Source organism: Phyllobates terribilis, unplaced genomic scaffold, assembly GCF_046119375.1.
Source record: "Phyllobates terribilis strain yellow unplaced genomic scaffold, ASM4611937v1 Scaffold_3__8_contigs__length_932513732, whole genome shotgun sequence".
Classification (NCBI taxonomy): Eukaryota; Metazoa; Chordata; class Amphibia; order Anura; family Dendrobatidae; genus Phyllobates; species Phyllobates terribilis.
This window is the reverse complement of record NW_027362763.1, coordinates 354,269,535-354,285,038: the sequence shown is the minus strand read 5'-3', so window position 1 is coordinate 354,285,038 and position 15,504 is coordinate 354,269,535.

The following is a 15,504-nucleotide window of genomic DNA, read 5'->3' as shown; positions in this document are numbered from 1 at the left end:
AGTCCCTATTTTAGATATACGCCCAGTCCGTGAATGGGCCTATATCGGGTCAGGAACCAACCCTGGGTAGCGTTTTGGCTTGAGCCGAGCTCACACGGACGTGCGTTCGTTATGCAGAATAAAAGGCAGGCCCACAATTACTTGAGGTAATTGATTATAATAATACACTAGATACACGATATACAACTAAATATACACAGGTATAAGGTCAGGCTAAACTATACAACAATGGAATACAACACACAGAATCACCACAGCATATCAGTTACCGGTTTCTTGATTTTCTTGTGACGCAGGGAGAGGATTCTGCGATCGCAGGCACGGTTCTTTGTTACAGGCTGAGGCCTACCACCGCATGGTCAAACTGCTCCTCCCCTTGGTGGCCTCAGCTGGTGCTCAGATGTTCAGCACACCACTCTTGGGTCAAGACTGACTTGTCTCTTGTCTGTCCTGCTATCTTACCTGCCCCGTCCCGCCCACTGCTGGTGAGGTCAGCTGGCTCAGTCTCCACCCTCAGGTCTAACTTCGATCAGAAGCCCAAATTCTATGGAACCCAATAACTTCTTCTGGGATGGTCTCATGATACCCCCAGGGGTTCCCATGGATTCGGGCCGCCGTAACCGACCTTTTGATATCAATTATGATACCATACGGTCCTCAGGAATGGCTCCGCGCTATATCTTGGCTTCCAGAGCACGTACAAACGTCTACCGCGGAGGCTTGTGTGCGCAATGGCTCCGGGACGCCGTGATATTTTTTTATTGGCCCATCCCACGCAACATGCGTGTACTATTCATGTTTCTATATCTTATGCCTCCATGCTTGTGACAGACAAAGAAACTAGTCCTATGGGACAAATGGTCAGGTACAGATAGACGAAGCACCCCCCCCTGCTGGCTGTGTTTCCTCTCGAAGTCTTTGAAGCTCCTAGCATTCAAGTGTTAAGTAGGCTTCTTATCTTACAGGAGCCTGGATGGGGGGAAACTATCTAGTTGACGTTTTAACAGAAGGTCCCAAGGGTGGGGGCTGCTGAAGTGTGGCCATCCCTGGATATGATTTATCATTACCAAGATGGCGGCTACAGGTTCATCACACCTCCCCCTATACGAGGGCGCGAGGGGGTAGCACATTCCTGTGTTCCCCCGTGCGTCCTTCTGCACCCTCCCCTTGCCGGGATAACCCGTCAGCGTTACCGTGGTCACGGCCTCTTCTGTGGCGAATGGAGAAGTGGTACTGCTGGAGAGCGAGGCTCCAGCGTAGCAACCTGCCATTCGACCCAGAGACCGTGTGTAACCAGCTGAGGGGGTTGTGGTCCGTCTCCACGGTGAAATGGCTCCCGTACAAGTAGGGCTGCAGACGCTGCAGGGCCCATACAATTGCCAGGCATTCTTTTTCCACCGTGGAGTAAGCCACCTCCCGGGGCAGTAGCTTCCTGCTCAGGTACAAGACAGGATGTTCCTGGCCTGTCGTGTTGACCTGACTTAGCACAGCACCGAGGCCAAAGTCACTGGCGTCGGTCTGTACCACAAACGGCCGGTCGAAGTCGGCAGCTTGCAGTACAGGGGAGCTACTTAGGGCGGCCTTGAGTGCCCCGAAAGCTGTCTCGCAGGCGACTGTCCAGTCGACTGCGACGGGCAGCTTCTTCTTGGTGAGGTCCGTCAGGGGCTTGGCCAGGGTGCTATAGTGTGGGACGAACCTCCTATAGTACCCGGCGGTCCCCAAGAAGGACATCACCTGCTTTTTGGTCCTAGGAGTGGGCCAGGATGCGATGGCATCCACTTTCCCCGGTTCTGGCTTCAGAACCCCCCCGCCTACCCGGTGACCCAGGTAGAGGACCTCACTCATGCCCAGCTGGCACTTTTCCGGCTTGATGGTCAAGCCTGCCCGGTGGATCCGACCGAGCACCTGCCGCAGGTGCTCTAGGTGATCCTCCCAAGTGGGACTGAAGACTGCAATATCGTCCAAGTACGCAGCCGCGTACCCTTCAAGTCCCTCAAGCAGCGTATTGACCATCCGCTGAAAAGTGGCAGGGGCATTCTTCATGCCGAATGGCATCACTGTGGACTCGTACAGTCCAAAAGGGGTGATAAAGGCAGAGCGTTCCCTTGCCGCGGGGGTCAGAGGAATCTGCCAGTACCCCCGGCTCAGATCCATGATGGTCAGGTACTTAGCCCCGGCCATCCGATCGAGCAGGTCATCGATGCGTGGTATGGGGAACGCATCGGTGGCCGTTACAGCGTTGAGCCCCCGGTAGTCCACGCAGAACCGTGTAGTTCGGTCCTTCTTTGGTACGAGGACTACAGGCGAGGCCCACGCGCTGCTGGATGCCTGGATCACCCCCAGCTTCAGCATCTCGTCTATCTCTTGGCGCATGTTTCCCTGCACCTCGAAAGAGACCCGATATGCTGAACGCCGGATCGGCGGGTGATCGCCAGTGTCCACGTCGTGGACAGCCATCTCAGTCCTTCCGGGCAGGCTGCTGAACAGCCCCCGGAAGGGGTGCAGGGTGGTCCCCAGCTGGGACCGTTGGTCCTCCGTGAGCTGGTGGCCAACCCCCACATCCTCGATGGACCCACCCGCCTTGGCTTGGGTGAGCAGATCCAGGAGGGTTTCTACCTCTCCTTCCTCGGGAAGGTTGCACACTGGGTGGGCAGTCGCTTCCCGCTCATGATGAGCCTTCATCATGTTCACGTGGAAGGCCTTCCTCCTTCCACGGGCGTGATCCAGGGTGACCAGATAGGTGACGGCATTGAGTTTCTGGTGCACGAAGTAGGGACCTTCCCAGGCTGCCTGAAGCTTGTTCTGTGGTACGGGGACCAGTACCCACACCTTTTGACCCACCTGGTAGGTCCTCTCACAAGCATTCTGGTCGTACCACCGCTTCTGGTCGGCCTGGGCCTGGGCCATATTGTCCTGCACCAGCTTTGCCAAGGCCATCATCCTGTCCCGGTGGCGCACGACATACTCGATGACCGACACCTCGGGGGTGGCCAAATCCCCTTCCCATGCTTCCTTCACCAGAGCCAGGGGGCCCCGTACCCGTCGCCCGTACAGGAGCTCAAAGGGGGAGAACCCCGTTGAGGCCTGCGGAACCTCCCGGTAAGCAAATAGGAGGTGTGGGAGGTAACGCTCCCAGTCTCTCCCGTGGGAGTCGACCAACATCTTAAGCATCTGCTTTAAGGTGCCATTGAACCGCTCACACAGGCCATTAGTCTGTGGGTGATACGGGCTGGCCACCAGATGTTGCACCTGCATTTGCTTACAGAGGGACTCCATCAGCCGCGACATGAACTGGGTCCCTCGGTCGGTGAGCATTTCTTGGGGGAAACCCACTCTGGAGAAGATCTCCAGTAAGGCGGTAGCCACCTTGTCGGCCCGAATGGACGACAAAGCTACCGCTTCCGGGTACCGGGTGGCATAGTCCACTACCGTGAGTATGAAGCATTTCCCGGAGTGGCTGGGAGTGGACAGAGGTCCAATAAGATCCACAGCAACCCTCGAGAAAGGCTCTTCGATGATTGGCAGAGTTACCAGTGGGGCTTTGGGGCGCGGCCCCGCCTTCCCCACCCTCTGACAGGTGTCACACGAACGGCAGTAGGCACCCACCGCGGCTCCCATCCCAGGCCAGTAGAAATGCTGAGCTATCCTGGCCTTGGTTTTAGCGATCCCTAGGTGTCCGGCCATCGGAATCTCGTGTGCGATCCGCAACAATTCCGCCCTGAACGGATAGGGTACCACTAACTGTCGGTCCCTGGGCCACGCCTCCGGTGAACCCTGCTGGACCGTTACCCGGTACAGCCGTCCCTGGTCCCAGACCACCCGCTCGCAGTCTGACTCCATGGGAGGCTGTGCCGCCTGTTCCTTGAGAGCTTTCAGGCTGTCGTCTGCTTCCAACGCAGCCTGAAATTCCTGACTTGATGTGGCCAGAATCGACGAAACTGCCACATCCTCTGTCAGCCCCTCCGGGCATGTCACCTGGCCGCTGTCTGACCCGGCAGACACTTGGTCAGAAGTGGGGAAGCCGTCGGACCTCTGCAAGGCTCCTTGGGCTCCGGCGCTCCCACTCCTGGTGACAGCGGCTATGACCGCTGTGACCGTGGGTAGTGCCTGCTTCCCCTCTGTTTCTGACCAAGCCGCCCGATCAGGCAGGCTTCCTAGGCCTTTGGACATCTCGGATGTGGGGAACTCCTGCCCTGGGGTCTTACCTGGCGGCTCCTCTCTTGGGACACCCCCACCTCCCATGGCCTGTTCCTCCCCCTGCAGTGGGCCTATACTCAGCAGCCTGGATACCCCTGGGAGCCCTACACTGCCGGTAGCTGCCCCCCTCTCCATCCCTGAGCTTCCCTCTACAGAATCCTGCCCGCCCCCTCCCTCACCGGAGGACAAGAGGTCACGGCACGCCGGCTGAGCACCTCTGCGGGCATCCCCACACTCCCCACCTGCTTTCACTAACCCTGTTTGTGTTGTGTCTGTGCAGGTGTTACCCTCAGGTTTCACTCCCTCCTCCTCAGCAGGACACACACTACATACAACATGGTTGGCATTAGCAGCAGACAAATCAATACACTCTTGGGGGGCCGAACTTGGGGGTTCAGAGGGTACATACTGCGATACTAGACGCCCCAAGTCGGTCCCTAATAAAACATTTGCGGGAATATTTGGCGTTACTCCCACCTCCCGCATCCCCCTTCCGGCACCCCAGTCCAAATACACCATGGCAACGGGAAGTGCCGGCTCCACGCCTCCAACCCCGGAGACGGAAAGAGTCTTTCCTGGTACCAAGTCCTGGGGGGACACCACCTCAGGCCGTACCAGTGTTCGTTCAGCGCCCGTGTCCCGCAGTCCCATGACCGCAGAACGGCCTATGGTGACGGGTTGGATGTTGTCCAGGGACCTACCACCACCCCCTCCCACACACAAAACATTGGGCGCTCTCTGGGACTGGGATGGGGTCTTTTGGCGCTGGGGACACTCAGCCCTAAAGTGTCCTGGTTTGTTGCATAGATGACAACGTCTTACGTCTGGTCCTTGCCTGGAGAGGGCAACAGGGGGATACACCCCTTGTGTTCTAGGGGCCGGGGAAACAGGGGCATGACTGGGCTTACCCCCTCTCCAGGTGCTGCTGGCAGACTTCTTCAGCTCAGGCGCCCTGTTATTGGCATACTCGTCTGCCAGGGCGGCTGTAGCAGAAGCCCCTGTTGGTTTTCGGTCACGGAGGAACTGTCGGAGGTCCTCTGGGCAGTTCCACAAGAACTGCTCCGTGACGAACAGTTCCTGGACCTCCTGGCGGGTAGTAAGCGCTAGACCCGAGGTCCAGTGCTCTGCGGCTCTCAACAGCGCCCGCATATGATCGGTCCAGGTGTCCTTGGGGCCACGCAGCAGGCTCCGGAACTTCTGGCGGTACGACTCGGGAGTGAGGTTGTACTGCCGGATCAGGGCCCGCTTGATGCAGTCGTAGTTCTGTACCTCCCCGGCAGGTAAGTCCCCCAAGGCATCCAGGGACTTACCCCTCAAACGGGGGGTCAGGTATCTGGCCCACTGATCCCGGGCCAGATGGTGCTGAAGACAGGTCCGTTCAAATGCCACCAGAAAGGAGTCCAGGTCCCCATCCTTCTCCAGTAGAGGGAAGTCCTCAGCTCGGACTTTGGACGACTTGGTCTCCTGATGGGTTGGTTGCTCTAGCGGAAGCCCCCGCTGGGCCAGGTCCAGTTGGTGCTGGCGCTCCGCAGCTCGCTCTGCACGCTCTGCAGCTTCACGCTCCGCAGCCTCCCGGCGCTCTGCAGCCCGCTCTGCACGCTCCGCAGCCTCCCGGCGCTCCGCAGCTTCGCGCTCCTCCTCCACTGCCTTCTCTGATGCTGCCAGGAGGGTTTTGTAGACGGCATCGCCATGAGACTGGAGACTTGCCATAGCCGCTTGTAAAAGGGCTTGTGATCTGGACAGGCTGGGCTGGGTAGGTGGTGGGCAGCCCACTGCGGGACCGTATACTGGGGACTGGCTCCCTGAGGTGCCCGGGCTGGACTCCTCCTCGCCATGAGTAACAATGTCCTCCCCTCCTGCCACACGGACCGTAGCATTAGCCTCCTGCAGGGTCTTGCTCCTGGTGCCGTCTGCCATCTTGGTAACCGACACCGCTGCAACCCTGAGTTTGCACACACCTTGTTATACTTTTAGCCTGACCGTCTAATGTTGGGCTGACCTTAAGACTCCAGCAGTGGAAGTTACCACTGGCAGTCTTTAGTGCCTGGGAGTAGGGGTCCCACAACACTATTATTCTGCAATCCCACCGCTCTGCCACCAATGTGATGAAAGCCGGCCGGTGGGTGCAGCTCTCTGGCGCCCCCTTACCTCTCAGGTCAGTCAAGGTACTGCACCTAGAGAAAGTAGTGCCAGGTAGCTGCAACCAGCGCAGGGAACACGGTAGTGTGTTATCCCTTCAACGTCACTAAACCGTAACGTCACTACACAGCACAACTCGCTAGCGCCCTCTTAGCCTCAGGTCAGTCAAGGAACTGCACCTAGGATAAGCGGTCGCCAGGGAGACTGTCCTGTAACCTACTGGGTATCGGGGCCCTCTGTAGTGAGGGCGGTATATATATCTTCCTTGGCCGCGCCAGGAATATATATATCTGAACCTCCGACCGTCACTACCAGCCTTCCCCAATCCCCAGTTGGTATGCTGCCACCAGTCCCTATTTTAGATATACGCCCAGTCCGTGAATGGGCCTATATCGGGTCAGGAACCAACCCTGGGTAGCGTTTTGGCTTGAGCCGAGCTCACACGGACGTGCGTTCGTTATGCAGAATAAAAGGCAGGCCCACAATTACTTGAGGTAATTGATTATAATAATACACTAGATACACGATATACAACTAAATATACACAGGTATAAGGTCAGGCTAAACTATACAACAATGGAATACAACACACAGAATCACCACAGCATATCAGTTACCGGTTTCTTGATTTTCTTGTGACGCAGGGAGAGGATTCTGCGATCGCAGGCACGGTTCTTTGTTACAGGCTGAGGCCTACCACCGCATGGTCAAACTGCTCCTCCCCTTGGTGGCCTCAGCTGGTGCTCAGATGTTCAGCACACCACTCTTGGGTCAAGACTGACTTGTCTCTTGTCTGTCCTGCTATCTTACCTGCCCCGTCCCGCCCACTGCTGGTGAGGTCAGCTGGCTCAGTCTCCACCCTCAGGTCTAACTTCGATCAGAAGCCCAAATTCTATGGAACCCAATAACTTCTTCTGGGATGGTCTCATGATACCCCCAGGGGTTCCCATGGATTCGGGCCGCCGTAACCGACCTTTTGATATCAATTATGATACCATACGGTCCTCAGGAATGGCTCCGCGCTATATCTTGGCTTCCAGAGCACGTACAAACGTCTACCGCGGAGGCTTGTGTGCGCAATGGCTCCGGGACGCCGTGATATTTTTTTATTGGCCCATCCCACGCAACATGCGTGTACTATTCATGTTTCTATATCTTATGCCTCCATGCTTGTGACAGACAAAGAAACTAGTCCTATGGGACAAATGGTCAGGTACAGATAGACGAAGCACCCCCCCCTGCTGGCTGTGTTTCCTCTCGAAGTCTTTGAAGCTCCTAGCATTCAAGTGTTAAGTAGGCTTCTTATCTTACAGGAGCCTGGATGGGGGGAAACTATCTAGTTGACGTTTTAACAGAAGGTCCCAAGGGTGGGGGCTGCTGAAGTGTGGCCATCCCTGGATATGATTTATCATTACCAAGATGGCGGCTACAGGTTCATCACAGTAGGCTACTACCGAAGATTCATCCCCGGGTTCACCAAGATGGCAGCTCCTATGCAGGACCTCCTGATCGGACAGTCTATGTCCAGGAGCCAAAAGCCGCCCTTCAAGTGGGATAAACCGGAAGAGGAGTCCTTCCGCCAGCTAAAGATGGCCCTCACAGGGGATGAGATCCTGGCCTACCCTGATTATGGCCAGCCTTTTATTCTCCACACAGACGCCAGTAATGTGGGACTGGGAGCCGTACTGTCCCAAAACCAACAGGGCAGAGAACGGGTGATCGCATACGCCAGTCGGAAGCTGAGGCCCACCGAGAGGAACCCGGAGAATTACAGCTCCTTCAAGCTAGAATTCTTGGCGGTGGTGTGGGCCGTGACGGAACGCTTCAAGCATTACCTGGCCTCCGCAAAGTTCACCGTGTACACGGACAACAACCCGTTGACACACCTGGACAATGCAAGACTGGGTGCCCTGGAACAGCGGTGGATGGCCCGTCTCTCCAACTATGACTTCGTGATTAAGTACCGGGCAGGCAAAACCAATGCCAACGCGGACGCCCTATCAAGAATGCCTCACTTACCTGAAGGTGACGAAGACCCAGAAGAGCTGGAGGAGGTAGAACTCCCCGCGTTTCACCGGTATGGAGCCGCTCAATACTCTCACCGCGTGAAGGAGGAGGATCTAACAACTGTGATGATCAATCCCCTACCTCACCACAGCTGGGCCGAGACCCAAGATAGTGACCCTGCAGTCCGCCTGGTGAAAGATCTGCTGACCCGGGAAGACGCCCGCTTAGATCCAGATGCCCCAGAGGAAGCCAAGCAGCTATGGAAGGAGAAGAGCAAGCTGTTCCTCTACGAAGGCAAGTTGTGCAGAAGGATTGTCAACCACCGGACGCACGAGCTGACCTGGCAAGTCGTGGTCCCAAGGCGGGATGCAGCTATGGTCCTGGGGGCTTACCATGACCGAGCGGGACACTTCGGTTGGAAGAAACTGGAGTTCCTGCTAAGAGGAAGGTTCTTTTGGGTCGGCATGAGAGGAGCTGTAGAAAAGTGGTGCAGAGACTGTGGCCCTTGTCACCTAAGGAGGAAGGACCGCACCAGCCAGAAGACACCCTTGAGGCCCATCGTCACCACGCAGCCTCTTGAGCTGGTAGCTCTGGACCATGTCAAATTGGCTCCCAGCCGGTCAGGATACATCTATGCCCTGACAATCGTGGACCACTATTCCCGTTTTCTAGTGGTGGTCCCGGTAAAGGACTTGACAGCCCAAACAGCGGCCAGAGTCTTCCAGCAATACTTCTGCCGTCCACACGGGTATCCGGAACAGGTCCTGACAGACCAGGGTCCAGCGTTCGAGGCTGAAATCTTCCAGGAGTTCTGCAACCTCTATGGCTGTAAGAAGATTCGGACAACGCCTTACCACCCACAAACCAACGGGATGTGTGAGAAGATGAACAATATAGTTATTGATCTCCTGAAGATGTTGCCCCTGGAGGAACGTAGCCTGTGGCCAGAAAAACTGCCGGACCTGATAGACCTATACAACAATATCCTGGTGAATGCTACAAACTGCACCCCGGCTTACCTGATGCGAGCTAGACCAGGTAAGCTGCCCGTAGACCTGGAGATGGGAGTCCTAATACCTGAGGACACCTCCCCGGATGCGGACTGGGATACGGAAAGGCAACTGCAGTACAAGAAGGTACAGGAGAGTGTGGAGAAGAGCCTGGCCCAGGTGAGAGAGAGGCAAGAAAAACTCTTCAATCAACACGCCCCTGCTGGTCCCCTAGAACCTGGTGAGCAAGTCCTAAAGCGAAAAAGAAGGCTACATAAGTTGGACGACCAGTGGGAAAGGGAACCCTACACCGTACTGCAGTCTGACCACGACAACCCAAAGGTGTGCGTAATCACCAAGGACGGAGGAGAAACCACTAGTGTCGTCTCCAGAGACCACCTCAAAAGGTGCCCCGAGCAACTCCGTAGTGCAGAAGAGGATCAGAGTGACCTTGAACCCGCAGAGGACAAGGAATAAATGATCAGCACCGTTCTCGGTGAGTTCCCTCAGTCCTGGACTCGCATAAATGATGCCATAGTGGTACCCGTCCTGCATTTCCTGCAACCGGCACAGCAACAACCAACACCAGAGCCGGAAGGTGAAGTGGAGCAAGCGGTTCCAGAGGCAGAAGAGCCTGTACCAGCAGCCCAGGAGAGTCAACCCTCTGCTGACAGTGAGCCTGCCATGCCTGCGGTAAGCCAAAGGACCCGCAGACAGCTGCCTGCCCTACCTGTACACCCAGCTGGTAGCTGTACCCCTAACGCTAGTGGGGAAAGCCAAGTCGGTCCACCACCAGACAGTGGGTTAAGGAGGTCAACCAGGAGCACAAAGGGGCAGATACCCGCTCGCTGGAGAATATAGAGTGTACTAAAATTGTAAATAACCCTGTTGCCAAATGTTGAATTGTTTGCCAAGTTACATGCTTGTTTGGTAATTCTGTGTTTCAGTTTCTTGCAGTTACCGTACGGACTCACAGGTTATGGACTTTTTATAACCAGGACCTTGTATGGACTGCGTTCGGAGCCTAACCCAGGAAAGAACTAAGACTGTAAAGGACTTGGGGTAGGACAGACCCCCACCTGGTTAAGGCTCCCCGTTGTGCTGGTGATATGGACACCCGGTCACAGGCCACACTGTGACCTTAAGAACTCAATTTGTGCGTCACTTTCATGATAATGTTTTATGGTTATGCATGTTATTCTTTATTTACTGTTTAGTCCCGGAGTACTAAATTTTACTAGGGGGGAATGTGTCACCCTGGCCTGGATGCCACAAAATGTAATAAAGCTGTGTCTGAGAGCAAGGGGGAGGTTCTCTAGTCAGGGGAACATTAGCATGCAATGCCTCCTGTCTCAGGCCAGTAGGGGGAGCAGGCTGCCCCTATAAAAGCTGGTGCTGGGGGCAGGGTTAGGGAGAACTGGATGGCCTGTCTCAGCATTGAGACTTGTCCCAGAGCAGAACAGGGACAGACAGTTGCACTGCACCTAAGAGGAAGTGTGGCAGGAGGAGAGCCACAAGCCAGAGACAAGAGGCGAAGAGAGCCTGTCTTGGCAGATAACGGACTTAACTTTACCAGACTTTGGTGTCTGAGGCTGGGAGGATTCTGTAGTGCCGGTGTCCCTGCCCTCTGCTAGGCAGGGACGCTGTTCCCCTCACCGCTCTGCTCCGTGCCCGGCGTCCCTCTCCCGCTCTGCTGGCAGCGCGCGCTCCTTCCCGGCCACTGTGCTTAGGGCGCGCGCGCGCGCCCTCCCTCCCTCTTAAAGGGGCCGCGCGCGCCGTCCTAAGGAGTCCCCTTGCAATGTTGTTGCACCGTTCTACTCTGCTTCAGCCCTCAGGTCCCGTTGCCAGTTACCTGCCAGTTACCTGCCAGATTCCTGCCAGCTTGCTGTCCTAATCCTGCCTGATTTCCTGTTACCTGCCTGCCTGCCTGAGGTCCGACGGTCTGCCTTACAACTCCGGTCAGTCTGTCTAAGGACCAACTTGCCCGCTCACCTGGGAGCGCACATCAGCTACCTGCCTGCTTGCCTGAGGTCCGACGGTCTGCCTTACAACTCCGGTCAGTCTGTCTATGGACCAGCTTGCCCGCTCACCTGGGAGCGCTTCTCCGCTACCTGCCTGCTTGCCTGCCCGGAGGCTCCGCTGTCACGTGCTGTGACCACCAGCTATTCCAGACTCTTGCCCGCTCACCTGGGAGCGCTTCTCCGCTACCTGCCTGCTTGCCTGCCCGGGGGTTCCGCTGTCACGTGCTGGGACCACCAGCTATTCCAGAGACTCTTGCCCGCTCACCTGGGAGCGCTTCTCCGCTACCTGCCTGCTTGCCTACCTGGAGGCTCCGCCGTCACGTGCTGTGACCACCTGCTATTCCAGAGACTCTCGCTTGCTCACCTGGGAGCACACATCCTCCATCTGCCTTGCTAGCCTACCTGGAGGTTCAGCCATCACAGGTCGTACCTACCCTTTACCTAGAGACTGCCCCGGTCACTTGCCGTGACCTCCAGCCCGTTCTTCCAGAGACTGCCCCGGTCACTTGCCGTGACCTCCAGCCCGTTCTTCCAGAGACTGCCCTGATCACTTGCCATGACCTCCTGCCCGTACACCCAGAGACTGTCCCGGTCACCTGCTGTGACTGCCTGCCTGGTCGCCACCCGCTCCCTTACAAGGACCGCTCCCTTGTATAGTAGCCCAGAGGTTCCGCCTCCCAGACCCATTACAGTTTGCTCGGGCCATGGAACCCGGTGGCACCCAAGCTCCCTCGCTCTCGGACCTGTGTCATGAACTGTCCCGTCAAAGGTCCCAACAGGAGTCCATCCTGGGTCACCTGCGGAATGTCAATACTCGCCTGGACACTCTGACTGTTCCACCAACAACCTCCGCCAGTGCCATGTCTCGCAATCCGGCAGCTCCGCTGTCCACTAACACCATGATATCCTACCCCGGACCTCGGCTTTCTGCACCTCCTCGCTTCGGAGGCGACTCAGCCCAGGCTCGGGGCTTCATAAATCAGTGCACCCTGCACTTTGAACTATTGTCCCACCAGTTTAACTCCGACCGAGCCAAAATTGCATTCATCATGTCCCATCTCACCGGGGAGGCCCTGGCCTGGCTAAATCCTCTATGGGAGAGAGGAGACCCCCTGGTGTCCAACTTGCCTGCTTTTCTCACGGCTTTCCGGAAAGTCTTCGACGAACCCGGACGGAAGACCTCATCCGCATCATCGTTGCTACGCCTCCGTCAGGAAAGTCTCACCGTGGGCCAATATGCCATACGGTTCCGTACCCTTGCCTCGGAGCTGGCCTGGGATAACGACGCTCTGGTTTCCGTCTTCTGGGAGGGTCTGTCCGGCCGTATTAAAGATGAGCTTGCCGGTCGGGACATTCCTACCACTCTCGATGACTTAATAACTCTTGCCACCCGGATTGACCTACGGTTCCAGGAGCGTGCCAGAGAGGTCACCCGTGAGAGGAGGTTACCACGTCTAGCTCCTACTTTTCAGAAACCCGTCACTCCTTCTGTCTCTAACCAGGTACACCCTCCTGAGCCTATGCAGGTCGACCAGACCAAGATGGTCAAGACCCGTCAGGACTTACGCCGTGCCGAGGGGACCTGCTTCTACTATGGCAGTAAGGAGCACCAGATCCGTGCCTGCCCGGAGAGGTCGGGAAACGCCTGTGTCTAGGTTCGCTCAGAGAGGTCCACCTAGACAAGAATAAATCCTCTCCATCCCTGCTGTTGTCAGTTTCAATCGTCTACGGGGAGAACCGTTATTTCGAACTAGCCCAACTTGACTCTGGAGCAGCCGGGAATCTTATTTCACAGTCCCTGGTAGAGAAATACCGCATCCCCACGAAACCTCTGGCTGTACCCTTGTCTGTTGCTGCCGTGGATGGGGGGCTCTTACCACGCCCCATCCAACTCATCACCGAATCCATTACTCTGCAGGTGGGAATGCTGCATTCTGAAAGTATCTCCTTCCATGTTCTGCCTGGACTCTCTCACGCCCTCTTGCTAGGCCTACCTTGGCTCCAGAAACATGCACCCGTTCTTGACTGGCAGACCGGAGAAGTCCTTCGCTGGGGACAGGGCTGCCATAAGACCTGTCTGGTTCCCGTTCATCCCGTCCGTCCTTCTCCTACCCCAGCTAATCTACCTGGACTTCCGATTCCTTATTGGTCTTATGCTGATGTCTTTAATAAAAAGGAGGCAGAGACACTACCCCCTCATAGACCATACGACTGCCCTATCGACCTGTTACCTGGTACTTCTCCTCCCCGTGGGCGTATTTATCCATTATCCGCTGCTGAGACCCGGTCGATGTCCGAATATATTGAGGAGAATCTGGCCAGGGGATTCATCCGGAAATCTACCTCCCCGGCGGGAGCAGGCTTCTTTTTCGTCAAAAAGAAGGACGGCTCTCTCCGTCCCTGTATAGACTATAGAGGCCTTAACCAGATCACGGTGAAGAATAAGTACCCCCTTCCGCTCATTCCGGAGTTATTTGATCGTCTGAGGGGGGCTAGAATCTTCACCAAACTGGACCTCCGTGGGGCGTACAACCTGGTTCGTATCCGTCAGGGGGATGAATGGAAGACGGCATTCAACACCCGGGACGGCCACTATGAATATCTGGTAATGCCCTTTGGCCTCTGTAATGCTCCTGCCGTCTTTCAAGAGTTGGTCAATGACATCTTCCGGGACCTTCTCTACTCCTGCGTAGTGGTGTACCTGGACGACATCTTGGTCTTCTCTCCGGATCTCCAGACTCACCGGAGGGATGTTCGTCAGGTCCTGCTCAGGCTCAGGCAGAACCATCTCTACGCTAAATATGAGAAGTGCCTCTTTGAGCAGACCTCGCTTCCGTTTCTGGGCTACATTATCTCTCAGACCGGCCTACAAATGGATCCTGAGAAACTGTCTGCCATCGAGAAATGGCCCCGACCAGAGGGGTTGAAGGCTATTCAACGGTTCCTGGGCTTCGCCAACTATTACCGCCTCTTCATCCCGCACTTCTCTTCCCGGACTGCCCCAATTTCCGCGCTCACCCGTAAGGGTACTAATCCCAAAGAGTGGCCGCCCGAAGCAGAGGAGGCCTTTCTTTCCCTAAAACAGGCCTTCTCTTCCGCCCCGGTGCTGCATCGCCCGGACGGCAACAAGCAGTTCTTCCTGGAAGTTGACGCCTCCTCCTCTGGAGCCGGAGCGGTACTTAATCAAAAATCATCTTCCGGGAGAATGGTAACTTGTGGCTTCTTCTCCAAACTCTTCTCCTCTTCTGAGCGCAACTATTCCATAGGAGACCGAGAGTTATTGGCCATCAAGCTGGCTTTGGAGGAGTGGCGTTACCTACTCGAGGGGGCTCTTCATCCGGTAATAATTTACACTGACCACAAGAACTTGGCTTACCTCCAGCATGCCCAGAGACTTAACCCGCGCCAAGCCCGGTGGTCCTTGTTTTTTGCTCGCTTTGATTTTGTTCTTCATTTTCGCCCGGCTGACAAAAACGTCAAAGCAGACGCCTTGTCCCGATCCTTTCTGGTGTCCGATCTCGAGGAAGAACCTAAACATATCATCGATCCCGCCAGAGTAATGCAGGTGGCTCCCGTGAGTCTAAATCGTCTCCCTCCCGGTAAGACGTTTGTTTCAGTACCTGATCGGGAGAAGATCCTACACTGGGGCCATTCGTCTAAACTAGCTGGCCACGCTGGTCAGAAAAAGACCCTCCAGCTTATTGCCCGGCACTATTGGTGGCCTACCCTGCACAAGGACATAATAGACTTTGTTTCTGCCTGTGTGTCCTGCGCCCGCAACAAAGTCCCGAGACATCTGCCAGCCGGACGCCTCCTTCCGCTTCCTGTACCTGCTGCCCCCTGGCAGCATATAGCAATGGACTTTATAACTGATCTCCCCGTCTCTGCCGGTTGTACGGTCATTTGGGTGGTCGCTGACCGCTTTTCCAAGATGGCTCACTTTATTCCCCTGCCAGGCCTTCCGTCTGCACCCGAGCTGGCTAAAGACTTTATCCGCCACATCTTCCGTCTTCATGGCCTGCCCCTCCACATCGTGTCGGATCGTGGGGTACAGTTCACCTCACGTTTCTGGAGAGCCACTTGTAAACTACTAGACGTCACCCTGGACTTCTCTTCCGCTTACCACCCACAGTCCAATGGTCAAGTGGAGC